General features: G+C 34.1%; 1 protein-coding gene across 1 annotated transcript in view; it reads left to right on the top strand.

Moving 5' to 3' along the window:
* The window catches only part of NETO1 (neuropilin (NRP) and tolloid (TLL)-like 1), a 60209-nt gene that overhangs the window by 17896 nt on the left and 28872 nt on the right, over positions 1 to 13441 (top strand). The window lies entirely within an intron of this gene.

The following is a 13441-nucleotide window of genomic DNA, read 5'->3' as shown; positions in this document are numbered from 1 at the left end:
TTTCTTTGCAAAACCTGTTCATTTCAGTAAGGCCCTCAGGCCAAATAAATATAACACCTACTATAATTTAACACCATAATCCATCAAAAATCTCTGAAATTACTTTCTGATATGCCCAAGAATAATTCCAAAGAGCACTTGTTAAAGTTTACTATACTGAAATGATGCACTGAGAAGCCACTAAATCTAGGCCCAATTTAGCAAAGAACGTCAGGAAACCTACATTTAAGCATTTGCCTGAATCTGGGAAATCTCCAGACTTGGGTATTATCTTAAAAGTAAGTATTACCTTTACCTTTTCATCTATTGAACTAAGTCAAAATGAAGTATTTGTTTATTTTTTGTTTAGTTTTTGAAAACGGAACTATTGTTTCTTCAACTCTTTTAATGAATGAAAAACTACTTTTCTACCTTTACACAAATTATGTGGTAGATATATATGTCAATTCAGTGTTTGTCTGTTTGATCAATATCACACTAATATAGCCTTAAGTATGCTCAACTTCTTCACTAACTCCAAGTTTTCACTTGTTTTCACATTCTGTTAAAGTAGGCAGCATTTTTGTTGGAGTTAGACCATGATTAGTGATTTGCCTGTCATCTTGGGCTGTTCTTCTAGAAATCCTTGCCCTTAAAAAATCACGTTGGAAATGAAATTGTTTTCTGTATGTCAAAATGTATAATTTTCTTCAACCATTCTCATTCAGAGAAGTTTTCTGATCCAATTCAGTTTGTCAATCAGGTTTACAAGTTGTAAAATGAAGTGATACTGGTTGCGGTGTATACTGGTATCACTTCTTGGATTTTAAATTTTTAACATAAAGTTTCCAGTACATTTATTACATTCTCACCACTTGTGAGAATTCTCACTTATTACATTCTCACTCATTGTGATATGGCATTCGTTGCCAAATAGGCTTTTTAAAATAAAAATGGAGTGGTAGTTAAGGATAATATTTGGAAAAGGACAATTATTTATTGGTAGGAAAAGAGACCTGTGATTTTTTTGTGTTGTCATGTGTTCTTTTCTCTAAAATTAGAAGTTAAGCTCCCAGACAATATCTCCACAAATTTGGGAAAGACCAGATGATCTTTAGTATCTTGCTCTTTCTGCAAAATCTTATTTCTTCTGTAGCTAATTTTGGAACTTGGTAGAAGTCAGGACTAAGGGGTACTTCCCTTTATTGCACACCTTTCCAATAATCAAAAAACTCAGATCTCTTGAGCCTGAGCTAGTTCAGCTGCACATCTTCCAAAGAACAGTGTTTATCTTCCATGCTGTATGTTGTTGGCAGCTCTGACTATTTATCACTATTTCATTTATCTTTACATATTAATTTATTCATCAATCTGTAGACATTTAAAAACATTCGCATTCTCTGTTAATTTATTTTCTCAATTCATTTAGGATCAAGCATAAAGACATTTAGGTGTTGAGACATCTGTTGAACTAAACAATAATTTGAGCAAAAGAACTGGAATTGGGAAGATTAAAAATTAAGAAGTTTGTTTTCTTGTGGACCTGGCACTTTGTTATCTTTGAATTACATTTACCGTATTCGTATTCTCTACCTTTTCTTTCTTCTTTAGCTAAAAAAGCCCAACTCCAAAATTTGACTCTTTGCTAGAAATTGCATTCAATTAATAAAAACATGGTAGCTTTATTACTATAAGGATATATTTAAAACTAATTTCAAAACTTTCATTTGTAATTGTTGAATGAAGACTACAGTATTCCTTAACCACTCTTGTCATCATAAATTTTTACATGTTTTTCCCAAAGTAGTTTAGCTTAGCTACAGTCTAGTGTTTCTTTAGTATAATCTAATGCATAATAGCATTATATAAAATGCAGAAAGGATTTCAGCTAGACAGAAAAAAATCTCTGGTTTAAGAATGAGACTGCTATTCATATGAATGAAGTTGGATACACAGTCGAGCAGGTTGGGTTTAGTCTTGTATTCTGGTCTGCCATGATATTTCCAGTCTGATTTAAGAGTACTTTGCAATTGTATGGACATAAACTGTAACTGATAATTTTTCATTAAAGATAGGCCAGTCATTCATCATCAAATCAGGTAATGTTAGTGTTCAAAAAGTTACATCTGCCCTTAGAGAGCAATCCTCAAGACAGATGTCTTCTGTTTCTTATTAATAATGCATGATAAAATAAATACCATACATATTCAAGTACACAGGTATCTTCTGAAATTGAGATCCAGTGCCCTCACATCATTCTTGCTCTAAAGACTTCTTGATTATGTCAAATGCACACTTTCTACATGATCACAGCATAGTCTGCAATTCACTAGGTAGATGAGTGTCTGACAGTGTTTCCTGAAATAGCTTTGTAGAGGAGAGTTTAACTTTAGTGAGGCAAAATGTTTTGCTCTGTGCTGTACAGTCTAAAATGGACTTTTGATTTTTTTTTTTTAATGTTTAGGGTGATGAGATCTACCAAATCATTGAGAATGCCATTGAAAGGAATAAATTAATTGCAAAATTATAAAAATAAGTAAGCAAATGCTTTTGATCAAAATGTTACAAATAATGCTTCAGAGATCGTTACACAGAAAGGTTATCTGAATACTTTGATGTCACTCCAGCAATTTGTGTTAAGAAAGATTGCTTGAGTCATGAGTAAGATGATGAGAACAGAATTGCCAAATATTTTCTGAGAAATCAGATTCAAATAAACTGATGTCTGTGGCACATCCATTATTAAAAATTTGTACTAGCATGACAGAAGTAGGCAGTGTGAAATGTGTTATTCTTGTCACATATCAGTCCACTAGATGACACTGAGAAGCCAGGAGATGTTGTGTAACAGGACTTACAAACATCATTTGCCAGATGTTATCTGATAGTTGAAGCTCAAGAAACAATGTTATCAAATCTGCTGGTTACAGTATGTGGGTTAATAAAAGATTGTATGATACCATTTCTTGTTTTCCCTAGATTTTTTTTCTTTCTTTTCTTTCCTGTAGTTTTCAACTCTACATGAAAATTAATATTAAAAAAGAATGCATAGAATTGTTATTAAAAATATTTTTTTCTTTAATACTCATTTCATTATGTGGACTACACAGTTGATTATTAACTGTTACCAACAAAAAAGTCCATACTGAAATTATATAAAATAAGTTTATACATTGATTTTTTTTTTTTTTTTTTAAATAAAATGCATGCTAGCTTAGTAGTTTAAAAATCAGATTAGGGTAATTTGAATCTGTGCAATTGCAGGTGCTCTCCCCACAAGAATAATTCGTAGCATTAATATAGTTGTTTGTATTCCAGAATACTGTATATTAGTAATATTCCAGGACACATATGTATCTATTTTTTACCTAGTACTGTTAAAGGAAAGGTTTTATTTATGGGGTTTTTTTTTTGTTTTGCTGTTTTTTTGTTGTTGGGGTTTTTTTATCACTAGAGCTTTTAATAATTCTTTCAATTCAAGATAGGAAAAATCCTGCTGTTTGGCAGTCAAAAACTTGATCTGGTCAAATGAAAGTTAATCATTGTCTGCTTGTTGATTAAGCGGCTGGCCCATACTTAAAAATTGTGACTGTCATGTTCGACCTTCTGCTGCTGCTGCTGCAAATGAAAACTGTTCTGATACCTCATTTCTACTAATATTACAACATCAATGGAAGAACTGGAAAAACTCTAATCAGTACCTACTTTTTGGGGTTTTTTTCCCAGTTAATGTCAATATTGAATATTGTATAAAGTAGATATAAGGACTTACGAACACCGCTTTGCCAAAATATGATTCAATGAATCACAATGACTTTTTTTATGGTGAATGTGATGCAAAAGACCAGTTTTCATTCTCTGTATGAGACTGCGCCAGTGTAGCACTCAGTAAGTTAAATTCAGGTTAGATTGTGGGCCTAAACCTGCTTCACTTAAAATCAATGTTAAAAATGTGAGTAAATATAGCAGAAATAAAATTGTTGCTTCAGATTAGTAGTGTTTGAATAGAGGAGGAAATTTGCCAATCTGTTAAATTCTATAGAAACTATATTTTTAAAACCTAAATTCCCAAGCTATGACAATATAATTGAAAATTCTATACTGATCTATACTGAATATCATAACTATTTTGGGATAGCTATGCCTGGAGTTTATGGAGTGTGAAAAAGTCAGCCGTAACTGAGTTCTTATAGACAAATCTAAATCTATTCTAACACTAGATCTCCAGATCTCCAGTTATCCACAGTCCGATTTGTTTGCTGATATTCATTACAAACCATTTTGAGAATCAGTCAGTGAATGCACAGCATGTGGCATAAATGATACTCAAAGTGGACTGAGGATCAATTAGAAGTATCTTATTGTTTAAGGAAAAAGTTGAAGAGGCTGAAGGCAAGACCCTTTTATTTAGACTTTATCATCATCTTGATTTTTTTCTTGTCTGCAAATAGCAAAATATGTCTTACTGGTGAAGAAAAATCTTTATTCATTAATTTAAGTGGAAACCATCTTGGGGTAGGGTTGCTATGAATTATGTTTATTTTAGACAAATACATAGTAAAATACAGAATAGGGGTTTCTTCACCAAAATAATAAAAGCCTCAGTGGACATAGTGTCTTGTTTCTAACACATTATGTCTATGATAGGTCAGTATTAGCAATTAATTGTGGTTTAGACTGTTCTTTGGCACTCTTAATTGCATGAAATTGGAGAAAAAAGCAACTATTTGAAGAAAAGGAATGTCACTCATGAAGTTGTAACCTTGGGAAACAGATGAACTGTAAGGCAAAAGCCTAGCTATAAAGCCATAATTAATCAAAACCTTATCTAAATGTTTACCTCCCATGATCTCAGGATCACTTGAATTTCATAATACTTGGAAAGAGTTTTTAAGAGTGGAAGGGTTATTGCTTCCTTCCCGTGTATTATTTATATTCCTTAAACATCCGAATGTTATCTTGCATAATAAAATGTAAAATTCATAAGTTTGTGGGTAATTTAAGTACAAATTCACAGTTTAACAGAGAGTTATCTTCTTTCTGACAACTGTCAGAGAATCTCAAGGAGGACCATAAAGACGGTCAGAGGACTAGATGGAACACCTCTCCTATGAAAACAGGCTTAAAGAGTTGGGGATCTTCATTTTAGAGAAAAGAAGCTCCAGGGAGACCTAGCAGCCTTTCCCTCTTCCTTTGATTTGGTTGTGTTTGGCTGGGTTTTTTTCCTTTAGAAAGAAAGCATTCAGGGTCTATTGGAAATGAAAACCCAGAATTCTCGCTTTGATGCTAAACACCAACAGATTTCTACTCTGTCTGTAGAACACATTTTTAAAACATCTTGTGACATGGGCTTTTGGAATCATACAGACTTTGTAATAAGATAGCACTACAGTATAATTCATTATCTTTCAAAAATCTAGCAGTCTTTTTGTCTGTGGCTATTTCACTTGTCTCGACTCTAAGGAATATTTTGTTTGGTTCATCTCATTCTGGTATCTTATATGGGCTGATGAGTGAGCAATCAGTTATTTTTATGAACACAACTCAGTTCCCTTCTCTGACACAGTTAGTCACTTTAACGAAAGTCCACCTGGTGCTTTGTTACACTGTAAGAGAAAAGTATTTGAAGACAGTATAGAAATCTCTTTTTAAAGTGGATGGTGAACTATTCACATGTGGAAACTAGAGGAGATATTTGAGTTTCTCTTGTGAGATGCAGTTATTCTCAAAAATACATCAGTAAAGTACAGGCCATAGCTGCATGGCCAGCTACAGCAAAAGAATGTTAGTAGGTGTAAACACTATGCTGATGTTTCTGTTTGTATTGGAAATGTGTTAATGTGTGGTCAACAACAGCTTATTCAGTACTATTTGAAATAGCACAAATAATACCTTCTTTTCGCTGTAATAGCTGAAGAAGACATAGCTCTTCAAAAGATTTGGGAACATTTCAATGAATGTATTCATTCTGTTGAGTGGTCTGAGGTAAAACTAGAAGAAATCATTTCTCCTATGATAAAATAACAAAGGTTGCTTTAAATCACCATTTTTTTTTCCCCATAAGTTCCCTCTGTCCTGGGAAATCCACTCTATGGACTGATACAGCATGAAAGAATCTCTGAAAAAGATAAGCAGATTTAGCACTCAATGATAGAAAGCGATAACCATGTGTAAATTGATTCAATCTGAAAAGTAACATCTAGCAACCAGTTGTGGCTAAACCCTCTGGATCATTTTTCCCTATACTTCTGCCATAAACTTAAGGTGTTAGTTTCTTGGGCTGGGTTACGAGTCATCTCTAGCAAACCAATGTAACAAATCCCAAGTCCCAAGCCTTAGTAGTATTGCACTGAAATTGCACAACGAAGCCCTACTTTAGGATTCAACATAATTCAGGAAGAGCCTCATAACACACATACGTTGCACATCTTTCTTCCTAGTCAAGTTCACAGACCCTTAGTCTAGCACAGGCAGCTGCTGGGATATTATCTTGGGGAGACACATATGAGGTTCTGCCATTAACTGATAGTCCTGGCATTCAAGTCAGCTGCACTGTCACAACAAGGTTGCATTACTCAGATAAAGTGGGCTCCTAAGCTCATTCAGTATGTTTTCACACGTTTCTGGGCAACTGGCTGATAAATGTATGTGTAGCCCCTAAAATACTCATCATAGGATCATTTTTCCCTGTGTTTCCACACATGGTGTTCTGTATAAGGGGAATATAATGCCTAATTGGAGCACTCAGCTGCTAGTGTTAATATTTAACTTAATAAAAATGATGTGCCAAATAATCTCACACATATAATCAAGGCTTCCAGACTACTTCTTTCCACTCAGTAGCCTGAATATGACACTATTTCCCATCCTTGTGCTCTCTTCTCACTAGGTCAATTCCAAGAAGCACTTCTTACTTCTGGGATTTAGATGCATGTATCAAATTGTCCAAGCATCGTTTGAGGATGACACCTAGGCTCTCATCAGTCCTCTTATCTTCTAATATAGTTCTGACCCACCTAAAATTTTTGATATACATAAAGAACCTACCCTAAACAGTTTAGAGAGTAGATAAGGGAGGCAAGCAGACTGAGATCTCAAAGCATGACACTGTGTGCATGAAAAGGAAAATCTAGGTGCAACCTCTGTAATCACGTGGTCTCTTCCAGGAGAGCTCGTTCAATCACTTGTCTGCTCAGTTTGACCAATCTTAGCAAGAAATTATGGAAAGACATAGATTTTCTTTTCTTTTTTTTTTTTTTAATAATACTGCCTTTTCATTCCCAAATAGATGGTAAAGACATGGATATTAACTTTTGGTATACAAATGTCCAGCTATTGCTAACACATACAATATGTCTCATCTTAATGAGGTCACCATAGCTCTGCATTTGTAAATCAGTATAATGTATTAATTACACTATAAAGATACTTTGATTGTGAGTAAGAGCTGAGATTAGTAGATGTGACAAAAGTAAAAACTAAAAAAATTTAGTTTTCAGAAATTAAACATTTTCAGAAATCAAACTTCTGGGCAGCAGTTTGTGTTATTTCAACAACAGAAGGAATCTGGTTAAAGCAACTAGAATAGGTTGACTGTATTTTTCTAACTAAGATTTTACTAGACTTACTGCTTGCAGCATTCATTCATAAAGTTTCTTCCTAAGAAAAATAACAGCCTTAGTGTACTTTACTGTCAGGCAGATCACCAAAAGCAAGACAAAGTAGCTCCTTTGGAGGACAAAATGCTCCTTATGGAGTTACATCCTCAAAATCAGAATTTCTTGAACTTCTCTTGGGTACAAATATTTTTTTGCATTATTTGTCTTCATATGACTTCTTGCTGATCTAATAGGAAATAGAACTTCCAGGTGAAGTACCAAGAGTCATTATCACTTCTAAATTTGCACTTACTACCGCAGAGTACTTTCATGACTGTGGTAAGGAGTGAAAAATTTGAGAAGCATTGCTTTAAATCATAAATATGTAACCTCCAAAACAGCTGCCTTCTTTGAAGATCCTTTAGTATCTTTAATACAGATACAAACAAATGTATTGAAGCTTCAACAAGAATACAGAGCTGAAAAAAATCATCAGAACAAATTTAATTTTCAGCTCACAAGACAATAACTTGTATATTTTTGCATGTTTATTTCACTTAGAATTTGTTTTACTTTGTATTTTTCCTTTACTGTCCCCAGTGTTTCCTTGTAGAACTGTTTTTCTATTTTTGAATTCCTTTAGTTATTTTTTGAGCAGATTTTTGTGCTTTTCAAATCTTTTGGTCATCATCTCCCAATATTTTCACTATATCACCAAATACTAGGAGGCAACCACACAAAATACCTTAGAATAATTGTGCTGTTCTCTATGAGTGTTGCAAGCTCTACTTTTACAGAGAATATCATATTTCATCCCTCAAGAGGGCAGGACTGGTTTAGGCTCCCAGAAATCATTGTAGAAGAACTTCACTTCGTAAACTTGAAAAGAAATAACTGGTGTCTTGCTGAATAGTGCAATTCTCTTTACTTTTGCATGAACATTTACATGTAAAATCAGGTGCCTATTAAGTTTTATGTCAAGAGAACTGCATGCATGCATTAAAATTTCTTAAATATTGACAGATAGAAGTTAAATACCTATTTCTAGTCATTCAAAGTCAAGGAAATGAAAAGATGTATCTACAGCTCTATGTTCAATGAGTAAATATGTTTTCCTATTTATCATTAGGAAATATGTTTTCCACGTGTTGTGACTAATTTGTGTATGCATCCATTAAAACAGGAGTGGTTTTTATTCACAAAAAGCAAAATCTCCTTTTTGTTTCTAACATCAATCTTTTGTAATGTATAGTTTGATAAAATAATTCCTTCATTTTTCATTTATGGAAGAAAAGGAAAAAAAAACCCAAAAGATAGTGACAATCGGGTTTCATATGCACCAGGATTTTTTGGTACACATCTCCACCTTGACTTCTGACCATAAAATAATTTCTCATATTCTTCACTGTATATACTGTACTTCAGATATAAAAAAAATCTGTAATTAATTGTATTCTACTCCAGATATGCTAAGGAACATACCACCTCAGTCTTCCATTTTTTAAAACAGATATTGAAACATCTATTGGCTAAAATAATTGACTTTCAGGAGTGAGATATCCATTATTTCTATCAGTACAAGCAACAGGTATGACATTAACGGTGTAAGAAAGTGTAGAAGTGAACTTTATATGAAAAACTAAAGAAACCGATAAATAAAATGTGAGATGTTTACTCACAAATTTGTGCATTTGTAAGAAAGAAAATACTATAACTTTTCTCTATGAATTAAAATTACTTTCCTAAGTCTGGCAGAATCTGTCTTTGAAGACAAGTTGAACAGTTTTGATATCTGTGGAATTTTTATTCAAAATTTTATCTTTTAAAAGATTTTTGTAATAACACTTACCAGTGGAATATCTTGTTGCTAGTATTTAGTTTGAACTTTATATATTTACTCTGTTTCTGTTAGATACTATCTACCTCTTTTTTACAGAAATCACTCAAGTAATAGAATTTTAAAGAATTTCACTTTCTGTTACGAGTACAGGTTAATAAAAATGTACTGGCTCTTATCTCATAAGATAATAATTCTGCTTTATAAACCTCATTTATGATCATTTATTCCTCAAGTATCTCTCCTTTTACCTACATTTCATGTTTTTCAACTGTTTGATATAACCCTCTCTTTCTTGGTGAGAAGGTAAAGATTCACTGATTCCACAATATTCTGTAATATGTTCCACTTCCATGCTGAAAACAACCTCTCAACACATGCTCCAAATATATTACCACCATAGTGCATTTGTGGTAGGATTTATCAGACCTAATTCTAAAATGTAGGCATTTATTCAAATTAATCTTTACTTGCTCTTACTGGTAGTAGTACAAGCAACCCAGAAGGAAATTTGTTCTGCTTTACACAACTGTCAAAATTTGGTTTTGACAGTTTGTATTTTTTTCCAAAGGTGTCCACGTATTATGGCCGTTGAATGTGCAGAGAACCTGGGCTGCTAACCCAGGCTGAACCTCTGACATTGCGCAAGATGAATCTCATGCAGAAAGACACAGGTCCTGGAACAGAATAAAAGATTTAGTTTAAGTTTCCAAAGTGTATGAGGTCTGTGCTGTATAGTCTGGCTGTATAGTTTGCTTTTGAAATTTGCGTGCAGAATTGCGATAATGAACATTACCTGTGTCATGGCCAGTTCACTGTCTGTCTTATAATAGGTGCCAGAGCAAAATACAGATAATCATGTATTAAGGTATCTGTATGTGTGTGCTCACTGAAGAATATATTTTGGGCATATTTTGCGCAATCATTTTGTACAGTCTGGATGAACAAAAACAATTACTTACTGCGCTTTAGGGATTTTTTTTTAAAGGCATTAATTGCATTTTTCTTGGACATTTTGCTATGTATGAACTGAAACAGTATCTAATTAAACTGTTTTATGCCCCTCTGCTTATATTGGGACACCTAAACTGTACATATTTGTCAATTTGTCATGCGTACATGGGAGTTGTGTGTTTGCTGGGTATTTCCTGAGGTCTGAGACTGATGAAGACAAATGGTATTCAGTGAAACATTGCTTTTGATTTTTTTGTTTTCAAGAAGGAAAAAAAGAGTATCGGGTACTATTTTATAGGAGAATGGAATAAAACATCTAAGCCAGGGGGTTCAGGTAGCTGGCCAGTCTGGATTTGAATGTTAGTGACTTAAGAGTGAGAGAGGGCATGCACATATGCATGCATAGGTGGGTAAATACGTTTCTGTGGGGATATGCCACAGTTAGGCAACCACAAAAGATGCTGAGGTTTACTTGTAAACTAAGTCATTTATATAATTTTTTTTTTCTGGGGGGCCCGGAATTGGACCCAGCACTCCAGGTGTGACCTTACCAGTGCTGAACAGAGGGGAAGAATGCTCTCTCTTGATCTGCTGGCAGCACTTCTCTTAATGCAGCCCAGGATACTGCTAGTCTTATTTGCCACAAGGATACCTTGTCGTCTCATGTTCAACTTGGTGTCCACCAGGACCCCCAGGTCTTTTTCTGCAAACCTGCTTTCCATCTCGTTGGCTGAAGCATATGGGGTTGTCCCACTCCAGGTGGAGTGAATTTCCCCTTGGTGAACTTCATAAGGTTCCTGTCAGCCCATTTCTCTAGCCTGTTGAGGCCCCTCTGGATTGCAGCATGACCTTCTGGGGTACCAGACATTCATCCCAGTTTTATGGCATCAGCAAACTGATGATCCAGAATATAAATGAAGATGATGAACAGGATCGGACCCAGTACTGACCACTTGCGTGTGACACTCGTTACTGGTCTCCAACTAGACTTTGTGCTGCTGATCACCACCATCACGGGTTTCATCATTCAGCCAATTTTCACTCCACCTCACTCTTTCTGCTCATCCATCCCATTTTTTTACTGGTTAAGAATGCCTACAAATTATCACCAGTTTCTCCTTAGGTCACTCTAAAGTTTTTTATTCCACTTGTTTACCAGTAACTCTAAATAACCTAGCACAGACTTTTGCATCTCATAAGAAGTTTCAAATATAATTCTGTTTCACAGACTTTACAGAACAGCTTATAGTAATTAAACATTGCAGAAATCTATTATTTATGGAATAGATGGTAATATATCATCAAAGGAGATTTTAGGATAACCTTTATTTTGTTGGTCTTGGTTGGTTTCAAAAAAGATATTGAATGCTTCAGGAAAAGAGACACAGAACTTCTTTTGGCTTCAAGGTCTTCCATTTACATACCTTTTACATTTTTTCACATTTCTTATGAAAATTCCTAGTTTCCTTTTTACATACATCATTTCCCCATTAAGGAGATCCCCATAAAAAATTAAACATGTATTGCATTCCACTCAAGACCTATCCTATTTTTCTCTCTCAGTATAGGTGATCCATCTCACTTTTCACAGCAAAAGTTTCCTGTCTTGAGAGATTTTCCTAATGAGAACATGATTTTTATCAGGGTGATGTCTATCAGAAGCTCTAGCCAGTCAGTATTTAGATATCATTAAAAGGGTTCTGACTCAGCCAAATAGATAATAACAATTTGACTGAATTACATACAGAAGAAAGTATAATACATTTAATGGTAGACTATTTAAAAAACAAACATTTGCTGGGTAAATTTGCTTAAACATGGTTGAATTTTCAGCATCTCTGATAATATCTTATTTACAGATTGCTGTTTTTATTATTATTATCCTGGTATACTATTAAAGTTTAATGAAGTGTATCACCTCAGGTATCATAACATTTTATTTCACCCTCACTCTTGAGATGTTGAAACATTGCAAAAAGATAATTTTTCAAAACTGAGCAGGATCTACATATTTCTAGAATTGTAACAGATTGTGAACTATGTGGTTTTGTTCTAATTGTATTGTTTACAAATGAGAACATGCTTTCAGAATTGTTTTGTGGAACAAATTTCATGGTCTAGATTACATTTCAGTCTGGACTGTTGCTACTAGCACCCCTTTATATGAAAACTTCATCTGGGAGAAATCCTGTGAGGACCCTTTTGTCCTTCTTCCTTCTCTGTACCTCGCTAATATGGTAAAATGTTATCAGTAGATCAGAATGATCCTTGCAAACTCAGCAGAAGGAAGAAATTTAATGATTACACTAGACACGTTTTGGATGTTAATTTGAACCAACCGTTAAAGTAGTTTTCCTTTAGGTATTTTGCTTTCAGAACTGGATATCAACATCTGAGTAAACTAATGGAAATTTTTCATTACATTAAGTGTTGTTGGTTTTCATATCTATTTACTTACCTATAAAACTGTTCAAAAATTAATGCTAATTGCCTACTCAATTATATTTTCAGTCCCTCAAGTTCATGAGTATTTACTCATGATTTAGTTTGTGCAACTAAGAACAACAGCAACCTGGTTATATAGGGGCAGTTTAAAAAAGTGATTTTACAACTCCAGTTTTTGAAGTCAACACATTCTCACTTTTCAGGTTAAAATGGCAGATCTTGCTATACATCACTAGACTGTTTCAGGATATTATTTGGTTATGATTTTTACTGTCCTGACTCAACTAAGGCTAGAAGGGAACAGCAGTTTTGGTGGTGTTTTTTTTTTTTTTTTCATTTCATACTTTTCCTACTTCCAAAATTTCTCTTTGTTGTTTTATGTATATCTTTTTCTACAATGACACAGTCCTGAAACACTAAAATCATTCCATGAGTAGACTATACGGCTCAAACGCTACCTTGATTTTAGTCTTGTGCAGATCTTTTGAGGCCTGTGCAGTATGTATGCGGCTCAGGAGAAGCTTAATGCAGGGTGCTTGTATGTAAGTGTTTATCATTTATTTCGAAAGACCAGATACTATTAACTTTCCAGAAAAAAAGTAAAGGCCAATGGATTTACTTCTGGTCT

This window comes from Eurypyga helias, unplaced genomic scaffold, assembly GCF_000690775.1.
Source record: "Eurypyga helias isolate BGI_N326 unplaced genomic scaffold, ASM69077v1 scaffold364, whole genome shotgun sequence".
Classification (NCBI taxonomy): Eukaryota; Metazoa; Chordata; class Aves; order Eurypygiformes; family Eurypygidae; genus Eurypyga; species Eurypyga helias.
This window is presented reverse-complemented; position numbering and strand designations above follow the sequence as displayed.